The sequence below is a fragment of the Epinephelus fuscoguttatus genome, linkage group LG13 (assembly GCF_011397635.1).
Source record: "Epinephelus fuscoguttatus linkage group LG13, E.fuscoguttatus.final_Chr_v1".
NCBI lineage: Eukaryota > Metazoa > Chordata > Actinopteri > Perciformes > Serranidae > Epinephelus > Epinephelus fuscoguttatus.
Genome location: NC_064764.1, coordinates 4,531,115 through 4,549,779, shown reverse-complemented (window position 1 = coordinate 4,549,779; position 18,665 = coordinate 4,531,115). Strand labels below are relative to the sequence as shown.

At 40.7% G+C, this 18,665-nt stretch overlaps 1 long non-coding RNA gene across 3 annotated transcripts in view; it reads left to right on the top strand.

The window, feature by feature from the left end:
* The window catches only part of LOC125900121 (uncharacterized), a 102,327-nt gene extending 84,566 nt beyond the window's left edge, over window positions 1–17,761 (top strand). For 2 of the 3 annotated variants that reach the window (XR_007450806.1, XR_007450805.1), the window contains one exon: window positions 17,432–17,761. This is a non-coding gene — a long non-coding RNA (uncharacterized LOC125900121). Of the gene's footprint in view, window positions 1–13,593; window positions 13,695–17,431 lie in introns of all 3 variants that reach the window. The other variant, XR_007450810.1, reaches the window with a different exon arrangement.
* Window positions 17,762–18,665: the final 904 nt, after the last annotated feature.

Below are 18,665 nucleotides of genomic sequence, written 5' to 3'. Positions count from 1 at the left end.
CTTGAGTCTTGACTCTCGTTATCAATAACTTGCAATGCTGAGATAAATGTTTAAAGTCCAAAAAAGTAATTTATTACGAACAGCCACCTTCCACTTAATACCATTGTTTGTATTGTTTGTAAGAACTTGTCTACAGGTAGGGTAAGGACTAATACAGTATAATGCAATAATTATGATTATCATTACTTTTGATAACATTTTTTAAAACATTTGAAAACAAGCTAATCTGTCTGAGGATGCACAAAAAGGAGAGTGATAAAAGAAGAGGAAAAACAAGAGTAAACCTCAGTCAGGCGTTCAAGAGATGGAGGGAGCACCATACATGGTCTAAGCGAGATAATGTATAGTGAGCCAGTGACTGTTGAAAAATAACTCCGCTGTGCGTCAGGGTTCCATTCCCCTGTCGGGAGTTATTTTTCAACAGTCACCGGCTCACTATACATTATCCCTTACGTGTCTACTGTTGTTTGTACTGATACTGTACATATTGGTATAATTTACTGTGAGTTGTTTGTACTGGTACTGTGCATTCTGGTATAATTATTTGCATTACTATTTGTTTTTTCTTCAGATAAATCTGATAATTGTTGCTCAGTCTCTTTACTCATTTATTTAGTAGAGTGTCCACACACCTTCTCATTCTACATATACATAGAGGTATACTGGTGGCTTAACAGCCTACATTTTATTGATTATCTCTGATCCCCACTGTCAATTTGGTCGTTGCGACAGTGCGAGCAACACTGCTGACACTAGGTGGCACCAAGCTAAAAAAAAACAAATCCGATCTGTTGCCTCTTTAAGAAGCAGAGGCATAACTTAATTAAAGCCTGCAATCTTTCTCAATCTGCTTAGACTGTTTACGTACAGCCCAGGAACACTCACAGATAACTGAGCCTCCCATCTGCCTGTTAAACAGCATCAAACCATAAACATTCTCAAGTCAGGACTGAGGAGAGCCCTATGGAAATCAGCTGTAAAGTTCAGCGGCTGGTTGCTGCTGGCTCTGCAGTGGCTACTGAGCAGAGCTAACTGCTAACAGACACCACTGCAACTAACAAACTCCACAAATCCAACAACATCCAACACTTCCACCATCCACAGTCAGACACTCACGGCTGATTATTTACTGCTGAATTACAGCTCACAACTTACACCAATGGCTGACGCTGTCTCTGGTGTGAGTGTTTTTGCATCCTGGTGCAGACTATTCACTGGAGTTTACCAGCCTATTGCTCCTGTGGCACTCGAATATGGCTTACAAGCATGGCAGTTCTCGGCTTCAGGGTCGAAAAGTCCACCACAAACATTTTCATCACGTCTCGTCAGCGAAAATGAAACATTGATTTCGTATTAGTTTTTATTATCAAGACCTATTTTTAGCTCATCATCATCTCATTTTTGTCATGGAAAAAAGAATGCTAATGAAAAAATTTCATTGATGAAATTAACACTGTTGCCAACAGAGAACTGTATTCTAGTAGTGTGTGATCCACAATGCCGCTAATGAAAGGGAGCTTTTAATACAAAGGGTAATGGAAACATGGGAATGGACTAAATCTTGTAGCACCTGATAAACAGATGATTAGATGTTTTCAGAAATGGATAGTAACTGTGGAAAATAACTTGAAATGACAGAATCTATAAAATGTTTCTTGACTTTTAAAAGCTCCAGACCACTCTTATCTACTGCTGTTATGATCTCAGGCACAACTATAATCACCCTTTGCTATCACAAATATACTCAAGGACCTTTTTTGGTTTTTGATCTTTGCAGTCCCTCACCTCTTTGGCCTCCATTGACAAACAATTCATGCGGTCTTTTATCTGAAGGCAGAAGGCAGCAACATTGGTTCATCACTCTACCTACATTCAGTGTGTCAACAGATGTGCAGGAAGTTCACACCAGTGTACTTATGCCCTCTTTGTGTGTCCATATGCTATTTGTGTTGATACACGCCCTACTTCACCCCTTGGCACCTTACCTGCAACTTCCAGTCAAGTTCTTGCCAAAACCAGAGAAGAAGACTAGTGATGAAGAAGTGTAAGAATACATGAGCAGTCACAGCTACAGTGTCTGCATGGTAGAGGCAATTAAAGGAAAAGACAAGACGGATGGAGGTCACACCTGTAGCATAAGCCTGCCATCTACACTTTATCATTGCTGATGCAGTGAATATTAGAAATGAGGCATGCAAATCAGCAGAATTAATTGAGTTTTGCTTTTTATATTGTGGAGTGCTGTTTGATTTTTCCCTTTGTCGTCTACTTTTACAGGGTAATAAAGAAGCGCTGGCTCCTTGTTTATACTCCTAAAAGGATAATGATCACATAATATTGCATAATACGTTTTGGTAACCTGATTGCTGAAGTGTTGTATTTCTGTATTTAACTTACTCCAATAAAGCGTAGAGTGTAGCTTCACTAACTACAGTATTATAGCAGCTTCCCCAGCACTAATTACATTCCTGGCAACATATTTTCAAGTGCTGTGTGGTCTTGTATAACAGAAGTTGTGAGGGTTGATGGTTCCTGTCCTGTGACAAGCATCCTACATGTTTTTAGGTGTGGTTTAGAGTACTGAAACAACTGAGTTAAGGCTAGGGGAGGGTGGCAGTTTGCTTAAATATTGTTCATGTTGTCTGTCTGCTGTTTTGTGCCGGGCAAGTCACACAGATACCCCCTTTCCTCCAACATGGAACCACATCTGTTTTGGTTCCTTCACCTAATTTTGAACCGTTGTGTGCATTTCACTATGCTTACAGTTTTTCAGCATAGTTCTACAGATACCTTGTGGAACAAGGGGTGGGTCGCTAGATAGCACCACAGTTCCAAGAATCCTGAACTGGTTGAAGAACCACAGCTAATTTGGAGGAAAAGGGGTAGAAGTGAGTTTTTCTGAGCTTTTTCACTGACAACAGTTAACATGCGACAGCTGCAAATAAGATTAATGAGAGCCTAGGGACACAATCAAAACGGTGATGTTGCATGCAGTGAAACCAAAACAAGGAGCTGAAAGACACTAAAATGCTCCATATAGCCAAGGGGACCTGCAGAGATTTCGAGCCACTATGGATTTGTCACTGTTGCTCAGCAAAGATGGAAAATACAGTCTTTTTATTCTTCTATTCTTCAACATAATTCTTTTTTTTCAAACCACTATGAATACCACTTGTATAAAATTAGGCTTCAGATAATATATTAATTACGAATTATTCATTTGATCTAATTCTGACAGACAGAGCATCAGAGAGAGTTATGATACATGTTTTACGGCACCCGACATACCAACACAACACTACTCTATCCTAACAATACTCACAACTTGGATTAATTTTTTATGAAAAAATGTTTTGATTCTTTTTATTAAGAAATATGAATAACTTACAGGGTAAACGAGGGATGAACACATAATTTGACTTGGAGTGACCACCTTTTTTTCATCCCTCTTGTTTACAATGACTGTAAATCTGAACAAATTATTTTTGGTATTTTTTTTCAGTAAAATGAACTGAACAATTGAATTATAAAGAACATATTCAAGCTAACAATGTGTAGCATGTCCATTCTGTCAAAAGTTCAAACTTTTTTTTTATTTGTATGCATGATCTTAGCAGCTAACTAACATTAGCTCCAGCGGGTAGCCAACGACCCTGTTTTATACACCCAAAGTACTTCTATTAAAATTAACTGCTTGGGATCCAGACCACACATCTAATTGAGGCAGGCCTTCATTTGTCTAAATGTGTAGCCACACCAGTCTAGTAAAAGGGACTGGGTGTTTTATTGAGACTAAGTGAAGTTTTATGGGGGATAAATACAAAAATATATAGATATATAATACCACTTACCATACAATAATATATATATATATATATATATGTATATATATATATATATATATATATATATATATATATCCATTCTAGTAAGTATAATACACAGGGCTGCCCCTGACCAAATTGGGGCCCTAAGCGAAATTTTATTTGGAGGCCCCCATGCCAAATGTATCATAGGTACAAAATGACCATACAACAACTTGCCATTTAACTTGACAACCTTTACTGGCAATAACAAATGTACTGTAGATACAGTAGTTTGGCTGTATGAGTCAAATAAAATAAAAAAATTCAACCTGAAATAAATAAATAAATATTAAATAAAAATAACTTCAAACTGAAATAAATAAATAAACAAATCTGAGTCACAAATAGCCATCAATTACTCATCAAAAGAAAGTGACTTCCACCACCTCAATCCCCCACCCTTGATTAAACACTGAAAATAAAATAAAAGAGGGAGACAGGTTTTCCCTATTTAATCTTATTTTGTTATATTTCTCCCTCTCCCCTCTCTGGAGGCGTCCGATCTCCCTCAGCCCTCCGCCTCTCCCACCTTAATTAAACACTGAAAACAGAAATAAAATACAGAGACATTCTTTTCTATTTTCATCTTATTTAGCTATATTCCTCCCTCTCCCCTCTCTGGGAGCATCCGCCCTCCCGTCCCCACACACACTCCTGAGGCTCTTTTGAACGACATGTCGACAACTCTTCACCTGCTGCAGCTCTGCAAGTGCCTGCCAGCGCACACCTCTGATTGTTCAGATGTTGAGTGCTGTCAATCATTGCAGCGATGCATGTGCGGTCAGGTCTCTTCTCTCCTTCCTCGAGCTGATTCCACGCGCGCCTCACGGCAGCGCATATGCACATCCATTGCGCATATGCGCAAATGCGTCCCCTCGCACAAAATGTGGCCCCCCATGGAAGATGAGGCCCTACGCACAGCGCGTGTTCTGCGTTTAGGGAGGGGCAGCCCTGATAATACACACCATCTGTGTATTATGGTTATTCTGCACAAGCGTCAATCATGGACAGTATCTGTATAAGTGAAAGGTGTAATGTATATAGATTGTACTTTTATCTTTTTCTGTATTTTATCGTATTTTTATTTATCACTCAGTCATTTTTTCCCTTATTCTTCTCCTTCTGACTCTTGAGCTACTGTAACGTGAGAATTTTCCCAGTGTGGAATTGATGAAGTCTTATTTTATCAGTTGTTTATAAATAATTTAATAAATGTAGCTGGAACGAAATGGTTCCAGTTGCCTTAAAGGTATTCTAAGCCGTAATAGTCAGTTACTTTTACTGTTTGTAAATGGTATTACCAGGACTAGAGGTACGGTGGTGCTTTGGTTAGTATTTTCACCTCACAGTAAAGGCACATGATTGCCAATTTGCCGACGCCGCAGTGCTCGCCGTCAGCCTGACCCAACGCTGATTATATGCACGCACTGACGGCCGAGGGAAAGTGCTGCCAGCGGCAGAATCATTGGTTCCACATGGAAAGGTCAGCGTCAAACGGGGTTGAAGTTCAATAAAATTGAACTTTCAGCGTCGTGTCAAAACGCCGGTGAAGCCCACAACACAACGAAGTTGAAATGTACCCTGACGTTAGCATTAACACCAGCTTCCATAGGAAAACAATGGCACAGCGGGCATCAAGAGATTTTTAATGCTGGTCATATGCAAGAACCTTAAGAGGGTTCCTGGTTCAAACCCTGGGTGGGGGGTCTCTATGTGTCAGCCCAGTGATGGTCTGGCAACCTTTCCAGGCAGGTTGTACCCATCCTCTTGCCCAGTGTCAGTTGGGATAGGTTATTACTTAAACAGTATACACATACACATTATACACATTGCTTTTTAGGAAGATTTTAGGAAGACTCTGCATAATATGCCTTTCAAATGGATATTGTAAGAAAACAAATTTTTACAAAAGTGGTGACTTTGCAGATATTTTCATTTCAAAATGCTTTTTCAATTATGCTAGCAGGTAGTAATGAGATATATTTTATTGTTGTTAATTAATCGTATATAAATGTAATTTTTAGAAGGCAAGAAAGTTGCCAAAACACGACAAAGTTCAAGTTCAGTGAGAGGAGAAACTGTTTGCTTAGCAGAATATTAATTACCAAGGCTAAGTGAAGTGCAAAAACAGAAAACAACGCTGGTGTTCAACTTGTCATTCAGCATTGTTTACTCCTTTTACACATGCTCCCTAGTGTATGTAGATGGAAAGTTTTGCAGGAACTGCAGAAATGACATTGTTTTGACATTGCATTTTTCCAGGTGACATCTCTTCCAAACCCCGGAGGCTAGAGATTTATGCCAACAGTGACTGTGGAGAGGACAATGATGGCTTCTGCCGTGTTGTTTTATGATTCTGAGACCCTGAATATCCCATACCTCTTTATGTTCAATATGTCACTACTCCACGCAGACAGCACCTCCCTGCCACTGAGTTTCACCGCACTCATCATCACTTTCTGCGACTAAGGTGGTGTGATGTGCAGAGATGTATCAGTACATGTTTCCATGTTTAGACAAAGGGCGCACAAACAATTGGTTGAGAAAGAATTCCAACCTGTTCTCATTCCCAGGTCTTCAAATACCAATGCTTTTTCATGCCCCTCAGCATCTCATAGTGACAAACAGGGGACCCATTAGTGTATCTATGTGATGCATAACTGAAACACATTGTAACATTGATGATCATGTTTTTGGTTAAAATAAGTGTGTTACATAACATGATGTACATATGACAAGTGAGTAACATCAGTGCATGACAACCATACACAAGTTATGCGTTGTTACGTAATGTTTCATTAATCAGCATTGACTTTTGCTGTCCCATGGGACATAATCTGCAGTCTCCTAGGTGGAAGTCATGTTTTGTTTGATCCATCCACCTCCCCTACCTCCAAACTTTGTAATACATCAGTTGCTCTCATCGTCAAGTATTGCCATGGATGGATTTACAGCGGAATTAGTTGAAAGCCTGGTGCATCTCATAAAGACACTAAAGGGTGCCTTTGACATCAGTATCACACACTGTGGGAGTGACAAAGCATCAGAATTTGACAACCTGGACATTTTTTCAATGGCTTATTATTCTGAAACCCCGATAGTCCGAAAAGTGTCCCATTGGACCAAAGCCCATTTGATTGACAGCCTGTTATACCAAAAACTCTCATTGCTACAGGGCCCCACAGCTCCAAAAATACACACTCTCTTAAACAGATAAACGTATCCTCATAAAACGGTTCGCATAATACCCTATGAAAATGCACACACAACAGTTTTTATGATACCTAATGAATTACTGACAAATGATGTCACATCCTTAACGTAAAGTTACACAATTAACATAAAGTTATGCAGTAAGTACCTTAATGCAGTTAGGTTTAGGAAGAGAAACTTGGTGAGGTACCTTTAAATGACTCAGAGTTCTCTCAAAGTTCACACAGTTCCCAACAAATGTCTCCTGTGCAAAGTTCTGTGGTTTGTTACCCATCATCCACCACCCAAACCTGCCTCCTTACAGACTGCCCTGGACCACATCCTTTCTTGCTCCCATCAGTGCATTGGTCACGTGATTGCAGCCTTCCTGGGTTATGAGCTCATGATTAAGTGGGATAAGTTTGAACTGCAGTGCTTAACTTTTTGTAGGAAAACGTATGTCAAGTTTATAAGAGCAGCCTGAACAGATCAACCCTCTCCCTGGTGCCAGTTTTTTTCCAACCATGGCATGACTTGCCCAACTCTGCCTCTGATTAGCTAGTAATCATTGCCTTCATTGATCAGGTTGGTTAGGTTTAGGCACTGGGAGTGAGACTGGTTAGGGTAGAATATCAGGGGAAGTCAATCAGAGGGAGAGTACGGTGGATCATGTCTTCACCATAGTTGGAAGAAAAATATTGAAGCTGACTGATTACAGGCGATAAAGTGTGTATTTTCGGAGCAATGGGCATTTGTGTTGGGAAAATGGGCTGTTAGACAAATGGGCATTTAGTCCAATGGCTTTTTTCTGGCTGCTGGGGAACAATAGAATAGCATCAGAATTAGAATTGACTGGAAATTCCTGTTTGAGAAGTACCCAAAACAATACACATATTTCCTACTCAGCACACAGTCAATTAGACAAAAGGATCATGTGATGAGTGACTCAACATAAGATGACACTAAAACTACTCCTTCATCTGCTCTTACTGTGACATTCTTGTGAGTCAATTTGTACATGCAGATCTAGTTTCCTCATTAGGTTTGATTTTGTCACTTCAAACCCAGGAAGATGAATCGTTCCATCTGCTGTGCCGAGACAAGAATTTCATTTCACATCTCACCACACTTTCACTTTCACACACAAAACAACACAAATTCTCAGCTCCTCAATCTGCAAATTGTCAATACGAGCTCAGCCCCTCATTCCCATATGCTGCACGGTGATCTTTACAAAAAAAAGACAAGAAACGGCAAAATGATAAACCTCTGAGGGATTGTAGCAGACTCAGCAGACATGAGTGAGCAAGAGTGACGCTCCCTCAAGCTGTCTGCCATCCATCAGTGGCTCGGTGACATCCTCGCAGCCTGCTCCGCTTGATGTTTTCCCCGCAGCTGATGAGCGGCAATAGCAGGAAGCGTGAAATGCACTAGACTCCGTCGTCACTCAGCAGACAGGGATCTGTCTCTGCACAGACACACCAGTTAATTCTGGGATGGTGGGGGAAGATATGGAAGGAAAAGAAGGAGGTGAGCAGAGGTGAGGTGTGATATCATCCTCTCAGAGTTTCCTTTTACAGATGACATGCTATTCCACTTCTCCTGACAATACGCCGGCTCCTGTTAAATGCCTTCCCTTCCTGACCCCTGATTTCTTTCATTTAGCCTCCGCCTTGAGAATTTCAAGTGGCTTTCTTTGCCTTACCTCTCTCCTTCCTTTTCATGTGTGACAATGCATCCTCCATTAAGTCTTTATAGGTTGATGGAAATGTCATAAGGGCATTGAGATGGCCATACATCACCCTATTCACTCCCTCCTTCTGCTGAGCTTTCATTTTCCTTTGCTCTCTCCCCCACTCTGTCACAATGCAGAGCCAGATCACCGTCTGCTCAGAATCACCACATTACCCAGCCGCATATAACAAACCACCTCCATCCGGCCTCATTAATGCCTACATCTTCAGATATGAAACTGCCATAATCTATACTTGCCACAAAAGCACAGCTGCTCTGGGTCTGCATGTAAGTGAAGGATTTTCACTCTGACGCAGCGATGCTTTCTCCTCAGATCCACATGCCTTGAGGGAGATCCAGGCTGCCGTAGGTGTATCAGTCCTAATGCAGCGCCAGCGCACATCAGCTGCAGGGATTTACAGGAGATCTGCTTATTTTGAAGCGATTTTGATAACCAGGAAGAATAAGCCATTTTCCCATTTCCTGTTACTGCGGCATAGTCACCTTGGAGGCTGTCGCGGTGTGGGTGTAATAGGAATAGGAATAGTGTCAGGTGATGAAATGAGTGTGTGTTAGCTGCGCTGAGCACCTGCTGGTTCCCTGTTCTCTACCCTGTCCCCTTATCACATTACAGCGTAGATAGATGGTACCTGAAGCCCAGAGGTAAGGGATTAATTTGTTTAAAGCTCTGCAGACTGCTTTGACTGACCTTGGTTGGGCATGGAGAAAAGAAAAAAAGAATAATTTTTCTCTCCCGTTCCTGTCCTGCATACTTGCCTGGAGGGAGAGGAAAAGATTAAAGAAAAGAGGGAGGCCATGCCTCTGCTTTCAGAAACTAAAATCACAAAGTAGTTCAGCCACTGGGCTGTTTCAAACAATACATCTTGTTTGCATAACTAGAATGCTTACCTCATGATTTCACAATGAACAAATCCGTCTGAGTCCGATTCTTTTTATCTTGCTGTTTAATTTGTTTCGTAAAGATGACAGTGTCACAAAGACACTCCACTGGAATAGGAATGTCTACTCACCTAAATACATGTATGGTCATATAATGGCCCGTTTCCACCAAACATCACCGGTGACACAGATGGAAGTCTGCAACTCAATTATCGTTCACAGAATGAGGCTGCACACGACATTTTTAGAACATGATTTTTGGTTGTTGTTTTTTTTTTTGTGTGTATAAAAAGAGAAGGTCTGTTCTTTATTAATTAATATACTGTTTACATATTCATAGAACAAATTATTCTGTTGGTCTTGACAGATTACTGAATATGATCAAAAAGGCTGCCGGTGGCTGGCAACTTAAAAATATTACTCAGGCAGGGAGAGTGTCAATACATATTCTTTTAAACACTTGAAGATCCACTTATTACTAAAAGTGTATGTCATCCAAGAGAGACAATAAGAACTAATGGAATGCAAGTTGTCATATTGAAATATAAGTTGTGCTGATGGATTGGATGGATCAACTAATGCACTGAAAAAAAACTGCTCAGCTCTGTCTCATAGGAAAGCTCGGAGGCTCCGTGTCCACCGTGCTGAGACGAGAATGTATCACAGGGAGGTCACGTTTGGAAACCTGGTGATAAACAGCTGACGTTTGAACATCACAGTCATGAAACGCATCCTAGCCCACATTTAATGCAGTGTAAACTCTTATTTTAATTTAAATTCAATAGTGCATATTTGACCATTTCTTCTACAAAACTTTAGGGGAAGTTCAGCCTCCCTTGTTGTCTCAGAGCAATCGCCCCTGACGGTGTCGTGTATGTGAGGGCTTGACAGGTCAAATTTTACATTTATACATTGCTTGTGATATACAAATTAGTCAAATCTAAGTCACAGTAGGAGGAGACATTTTTGAGAATAAGTACCACATCTCTGTTTCCACCTGACACAATTGCCACGAGCAATAAGCAATAAGAGCATGTTTGGTAGTTGTGGAGGACAGAGCTGTGCGATCAGATTTTGAAGACAGAGAGGAACTCAAATGGTCAAAATGTTGGACTTGATCTGAAAATGACTTCAGGAAAAGCCATCTAAACCTCACGTTAAGAAGGGAACCTGAGTATAATAGATCCAGGCTGACCCAAAATGAGAGAATGTCAATTAATGAGCAGTTGTGGTTTAGCATGAGCAGCATTACACGTCATTTTTCCAGACCTTTAAACTGCAAACTATTTAATCTGAAACTCGTTTTTCTTGTGATGCACCTCTAGATCAGAGCTGATAGCGAGGCCACTGAGATCTACCTGGGTATTAGACTGTGACAGAAGGACGGAGAAGCAGAGCAACAACAGAGTTGGTAAAAAGGAAGCAGCAGGAAAGCACAACCCCCAAACAGACAGAAATCAGTCAGCAGACAGGATAAAGATTGTAACTCTGTGGCACATATGTCGGACAATCTGCCAAAGAGAGTGAGCTGGTGAACACATATAATACACACACACACACACACACACACACACACACACACACACACACACACACACACACTATTTAAAACAGGATCATAGTTGTTCATAGTCTTTTCATGGGATTTTGTGATAAGAAAAAATATACAGAATATCACCAGACCTATCCTTTAGGTAAGCGTTAAAGGAATACTGTACTCACGAAATGAATATTTGTAAATCAGTGAGTCATGCTGTGTTACCTTGAATTCATGAGGAAAAGTTTGTTTTTCTTGCATGCCTCCATGTAAAATGGCAAACATTAATTTACTGATTGACTGGGGACCACGTCTACCAACAGCAAAGCCATGTCAAAACATCTGTTCACAAACTCTTACACAGCTTGTGCAGTATAATCCAAGTCTCATTTATCCAGCTGTATGCTCAGTACTTCCCAAATCAACGTATTCCCATTTATATTATATCCTACCAAAAATGCATGCACAAAAGTTCATTATTGGAAAATAAATGGGAGGTTTGGGAGGTACTAAATGAGACTTACTGCATGAGTTGTGTGAGAGTTTGTAAATGGATGTTTTGATATAGTTTTGTTGTTGCTAAACATGATCCCCAATTAATCAGTCAACTAATCAATCAATCAGTCAATCAAGTTAATTTTTTTAATGTTCATTTCCTGCAGAAGCATCTTCACCATTACTCATTGAATACATTTACATCCACAAAATATTCCGTTTTTTTCCCCTTTCTATGGAAGAGCCAATTTTCCTACTAAGCTGTTTACATGACTATTGAAAATGAATATTCCTCTAATACTCCTGATTACATGCAGCCCTGCATACTCTGACTATTGTACCTCAACATGTTGTATATCACCTCAAAACATAGAACAGTGGAACAGATTGAGCCAATTGTGTCATTTTGCTTCTTTCCATCAAAATAGGATTTTTGAGTCCGTTCTGATTCTGAAGTTGTTAAATACCATCACTCTGACAGGGATTTCTACATCAGACACCGACACCAAAAGCCACCTTTCATTGGGGTACGATATGTCTCCAGGTGGCATCAATTTGTAATGCACCTGGATGAAATGTTTAAGTGTGTTATGATGCGCAGCTGGTAGGCCAGACAGCACCTGTCGCAGCAATATGATGCGCAAATGAGCAGCATCAGTTCATGACGTGGCCGGATGGCATCTGTTGCGGCAGTATGATATGTGGACGAGCAGCATCAGTTTGAAACACTGTCTGTGACGACACAACATAAGGCGCTGGACAATCTCTATAGCGCGAGCAGTAGGGGTGGTGAATGGGTCCAACAAACCCCAGACTTTCACCTGGGAGCCCACTGTTTGCTTCCCATATGAATGTAGAGCCAAACCATGATGTTTATTTTTTCTAAATCTAACCAAGTGCTTTTGTTGCATTCTAGTGTACATCAACAGCAGATGCAGGAGGATACCTATGTAATATGAAGATATGGAAGTCCACAGGCAAAGTGGTGATATGTGATGACTTGGGATGAGAATTTATTGGATTTTATTTTATTTATTTTTTTTGCCGGTGGTGGACATGTTGGACCATAAACACAGCGTCCCTCTTTGAATCTTTCAACCACCAGGCCTAATTCAGAAAGTCCAAACAGCATTATACTGTGTATATGACCTGCACCAAATTCTGAATATTGTTATATTTGGAATAATAGTGGAATATTAGTGTGCATGTAAACATACTCATTGATACACAAATGGTCATTTTGTGAGGTAAAGCATTCCTTTAAAAACATCCATGTTGAGTATGGTTATGTTTTTTAGGATATGGTTAAAGGAGGAATGTATTGAATACAGTTCAGTGATTTAATTTAATTTGTTTCCAAGTATGAGTGAGCCTAATTTTATCTTTAGGCTGGAGGTTGTCAAACTTTATTCCCTTCAGTTTTAGAGTATGAAGAAAACATCCCCAATAAGTTTGAACCATTAAATGTGACAAAGCTGCCATGCAGACACAATGTTGTGCCCTCAAATTCACAGATGCCGCTGAAATTAATTCTACAAATTGACAGTCAGAGACCTAAACTGGAAATATCATCTGAATTATAGGGTATTAATATTTCTAAGGAAATATCCAAGTACATTAAGGTTTTTCTGCAAGCACACAGCGTAGTATGCACAAAAATAGCAACACGGTTGCATTAAATTACCATCACTCTTCCATTTATTAGTCATGTCACAGGTCTGTGAGATGGGCATGCTATTCAGAAGGTGTGCCTGTCAACATCAATAAGGACTCTCCAGTGTGAGGGGCCATTAATACCAAAGTAGCCACTCCGAATGTTGTCAGATATGAATAATGGTTTGCATAACAAATCATTTCGCTGTCTGACAGATATCCCAGCATCTGCATGGGCCGAGGCTCCGGTTGCAGCACTTTGCTCCCATCAGCAGCCCTGCCGCTTGATCAAAGCTGAAGTTGAGGACCGGAGGAAGGTGAATTGGCAAAACAGATTTTTCCACGCGGATGACACCTTGTTCTGTGGCCACAGAGAAGATAATACAGGAAAAGGTTATGCACTTTGGTGACGGAATGAATCACCAGCAGTCATAAATAGTTAGTGTCCCACAGCTGGGGATATAATGATGTTTTCTAATCATCCTCGGAGGTCGCTGCACCTCATCTCTCACTGATGACATCTTTGTGGCAAATGCAATTTGACCAGAAAACAACAACCTGTATCTCCTGTCAGCGAGTAACTTTGCACATCAATCTTGGCACAAAACAGGGATGCTTCATCTGCCCTCATAAACAAGACAGTCAGGACAACAGCTGGACTATTTCTAACCTATTGAAATGAAATGTTCTGCTGCTTCAGTGCCAAGAATCTATGATTACTAATAAAGGAAAATAAACTCAAATAGACGATTGTACAGGATTAATTCGCCAGCTCTAACTTGAACACACTGAAATCCTCTGTTGTGTTTCTGACAGTACGGCGGTCGCTGCACGCTGTAGATGTCTCAGCATGTAGTCAACAGTTTTAGAACACAGCAGAGTGCCATGTGAGGACAGGACAGCCGTCACCTGCTGAATGGAGAGAACTGGTAGAGAAATAGAAGAGCAGTCACACAGAAACCAGGTTATACGCTGCATTGCCTGGCCTGAACTGTGACACTCCAGGATGCCTATGAAATGGGTCACTAGTGGCCCGAGTGTCTGTAAAGAATTTTTGCTGCATTGAGAAAATGTACAGGTGAACTTAAGCTGTATATATTCTATTTCCCAAGTTGGCTCCATTTCATATTCATGAATTACTGGATTCATTTTGGATTCATTGTACTGAGTGAGTTGTCATTTTCTCAACTTCTCCAAAAATTTACAACTAGGTGAAATATATAGATTTAATGGAAAGAACTTATCACAAAACAAACAGGCTGTTTCACTCCCAAGCTCTTAAACTGTTGATCGCTGATGAGCTGCCTTAAGTCACAAACAATGACACATTTAATAGGCTTAACACAGTCTCATCGGTGATAATTCATTTGCCTCCGAAGTTAAACACTGAGGGTGGGAACAATACATATAAATCCTCTAATACACAGCAACGCGCAATTCTTCAAAATCATTCAGGGGAAAATGGTTTGTTGTTCTCAGACAAAATGTAACTGTTACATATGTTTTGGTAATGGTTGTTCAGGAGGGTAAAACAATTAAGAGCATTAAAATTCACACACAAAGCGTCAATGTTGGACCGAAAGAAGCAAAGATGGCATCCACTAAGTGTTCTGAAGCATTTGTAACTTGAAAGGAATGGTTGAGGGGTGCTGGTGGCTTAGTGGCAGAGCAGGCGCCCCATGTACAAGGTTGTTGCTGCAGTGGACCGGGTTTGAATCCATCCTAAGGAATGGTTGAGATTTTTTGAAGTGGGATTGTTTGAGGTACTTATCCATAGACAGTGTACTACATACAGAGAATGTCAGTTGGCAGACCACTGGTTTGAAGGAACAGGCTGGAATCTGACAAGGAAGCTAAGGAATCTACTGCTGCTGAGGGGTCAGCAACAAACCTGAATGTCAGACAGTGATTTCCAGTGGGAAAATTAAACCGTTGTATTGCTCTCTTCAAAGCCAGACTCCACTAAGAAAAGCAATAATTTCACATTGTTGAACACAGGAGCTACTCGTCTACCCACTGCCTCAATAAGTTAGCTTGTTTGTGTGATTGTGTAACCTTGGCGTTTAAAAAGGTTTGTTCAGATTCACCAAAGTCACACAATAACACAAACTAACTTACTGATCAAGGCAGTGGTCAGGCTGTTCTCACAAATTTTGCATATGTTTTTGTACAAAAGGCAATGCACCCAAAATCGTACATATCCCACGTATTTTGAAAGGCTGTAATCACATGACCAATGCACTGACAGCAGTAAATGAGGAAGTAGTCCCACATGTTGGGATTTGTGTAAACTTTGAGTGAACCTAGTCATTTTAAGGTGCGTCCTCACCGTATTTCTTTTCCTAAACCTAACCTTAGTACCTTAATATTAATGACGTAACTGTACTTTATGGACATAGCATTGTTAGTGGGGTGCAAATTCATGGGATATCAAACCATTATATGAGATTACGTTGCAGTGGTAGAACAGAAGCTCCTGTGTACAGAGAGCTATAATTACTGGTTTTGTCATTGGGGTCTGGTGGCTTTGACAAGAGCACAGATGGGAAACTGAAGTTGGGGTGTGCTGGCTGACATCAATTGTATGCAATACAAAACCCCATACAACCCCATTTGCAAAAATCTGAACTATCCCTTTAAGACCACTTCTGATCGTTAAAAAATTTCCAATAAAAAATAAGACAAAAAGATAGAAAGAATACAAAAAAAAACTGAAATAACAAACTGAGCTGTGAATATGTGTTATGCCACTGTCAGCCGTTAATGCTGTGATGACTTTCTGTTGGGCCTGAAGCCCGGTCCCTTTTCCTTCGGAAATATTCTTTTGGCTTCCCAATTCGTCCTGGCTGCTTTGTGTTTATGTGTCTCTGGAGCTTCGATGGTTTTAGCACCTCATTTGACAGGATTTCACCACATTCAACACTCAGCTCAGCATCACTGTCGGCTATTATGAATCCACATTTAATGTATTCAGGGTCATATTACATCAACACAGGCTTTGGACCTTGCACTGGGGCAGGGTTGTCTTCCACATTACCTTTATATTTTCAAAAAGCAATCTATTTTGTATAACTGCATCCGAGAGAGTATTAGTTAGCTGACAGTAGCAAAACACATTTGTCTTTATCTGATGATGTGTTAGGATTGGTTTGGTGATATTCCAAAGTAACTGGTCACTGTCACTGATATAATGCATTTTAATTTAAGGTTTTTATTTATGTGCATTCTTGAGCACAGTTAGAAATAAAAATAACTAGCTTTGTAAATTATCAAAAAAAAAATTAATGGCAATGTATTTTTCTGCAGAGACTCTGCCCTGTATTTTCTTACCCCATAGCACCATTTCCATACCCCCACAGCTCTCAGGTGAGGTCGAGGCTTGAAAAAAAAAGGGTAGCAACCAGGTGCCAGACTGTAAGCAGCAGGGATCCGTAGCCTATACTGTCAGTATAACCACATGGCCCACCAGATGGCACTATGAAGCCCACTGCTGGGTAAATGTTTACCGTGTATACTGGCGTACATGGTAAACATTTTACCTGCTGAATATCAGCTTGTTAGCGTTGTCATTGTGAGCATGTTAGTCTGTAGATGTTAGCATTCAGTTCAAAGCACTGCTGTGTCTCAATACAGCATAACAGATCTGTTGGCATGGCTGTAGACTTTTAGTGTCATTGGCCTGAAACTGTGCATGTGTTTTGTTCAGAACACCTCTTACTCTAAAAACACACACAACTTTTGAGGTTTAAGTTGTTAGAGGTTCACACACGCATACAACCTTTACACCAAATTAGCTCTGGTTCTTGAACCAGTTCTGTTCAGGAGTCATGGAACATTGGTGCTATCTGGCAAACCAGATGGCATTTCTTCCAGTTTTGAGATGTACTGTTGTAATCAAGGATGGGTCATCAATGAAGGGTAAACAATACTAGCAAAGTCACATATCACATTGATTACCTGTGAGTTTTTGTTCTGTTATTAGAGATATTTGTTTTTTATTCAAAAAACAAGCATGGACCAACTGTTACAGAGACCACTGCCTGCTCTTTTTCAGATGAATACCCTCTCGAATACTCCATTGTTGCCTTCTTCATCCTCTCTCTCCAACCATAGACTGCATGAATAATGGACATAGCTACTGTGACATCACCTGTTTGTGGACTGCTGTTGTGAAGCCTCGAGTTTGGCATTTTGACTGTCGCCATCTTGGATTTTGGAGCCAGAAGTGACCATATTTGGATGAGAGGCTGGAGCTGTGGAGGAGTGAGGGGTGGCTTTGACTCAAAGACTGCAGCACCCAGTAGCGATTCCTCACAGACAGCCTGTTAATCAAGGAGCCCTGTATTTAAATATGCATAACACTGGGCCTTAATAAAAATGTATGAAACTAGTGCACCCCCTGTCCAGATGTCATGAAGGTTGAAATTAACTATAGAGGCCAAAACTGTTTTTGTTTTGTTTTATACGCTGTTTTGAAGCCAGCCTTAGGCCCAATACCATTTCTACCCCTTAAATCTTCCACTTGGTATTGAGTGCCCTCGTTTGCAAGATAACCCTTGGTGAGGGAAGTGAGAAATATTAGGGTAGAGATCTTTCCCTAAGAAATGAGACACCACTTCGTGCAAATTGGCGTGGCCGCCGTGCAGGCATACGTCATGCGTAGTAGTGACGCAAGATACCGGTAGTCATTCAGGTTTGAAAATGCCGGCTGCAGCACTTGTGTTGTGGCGTGTGCTATGTTTATTCTTCTCCATCAATGAATCAACGGAGAAGAAATGCTGAAAACAGGAGGTGCCTGTGACATCTTGGCTGGTTCTGATTGATTTTATTTGGGTAAGTTGATTTGTTTAAATATTTTGACACTGTGTTCAACCGAGTTGCTGATGAGTTTACGCTAGTCCAACCATCTGTTTGTATAGCCGACATGCCGATCGTGCAGTAACAAATTGTTTTCCAAAACTTGCCAAAGTTGCTGACTTCACAAGGTGTTCTGGGAAATTTCATCTTCGACTTCGCTGAAAGTGTGGGTCCGGGCTCCCTTGGAATCTAGGGCGGGTTTTAAGTGTTGGAAACCACTTCCACTACCTCAATTCTGTTTTGGGACACCAGTAGCCTAAACGTGAACGTGCACAACCAAGTGCAAGTGAGTATTTCTAGGGGAAGTGTGGGTACTGGGACAGGCAGTTCCACATTGGCTTCATTGCTCAGCCTTGGAGGTTGCCACTTGTTTCCAACTTGTAGAATATGACATGCCCACTGATGTCATCACAGTTTGCACTTCAGGTTAA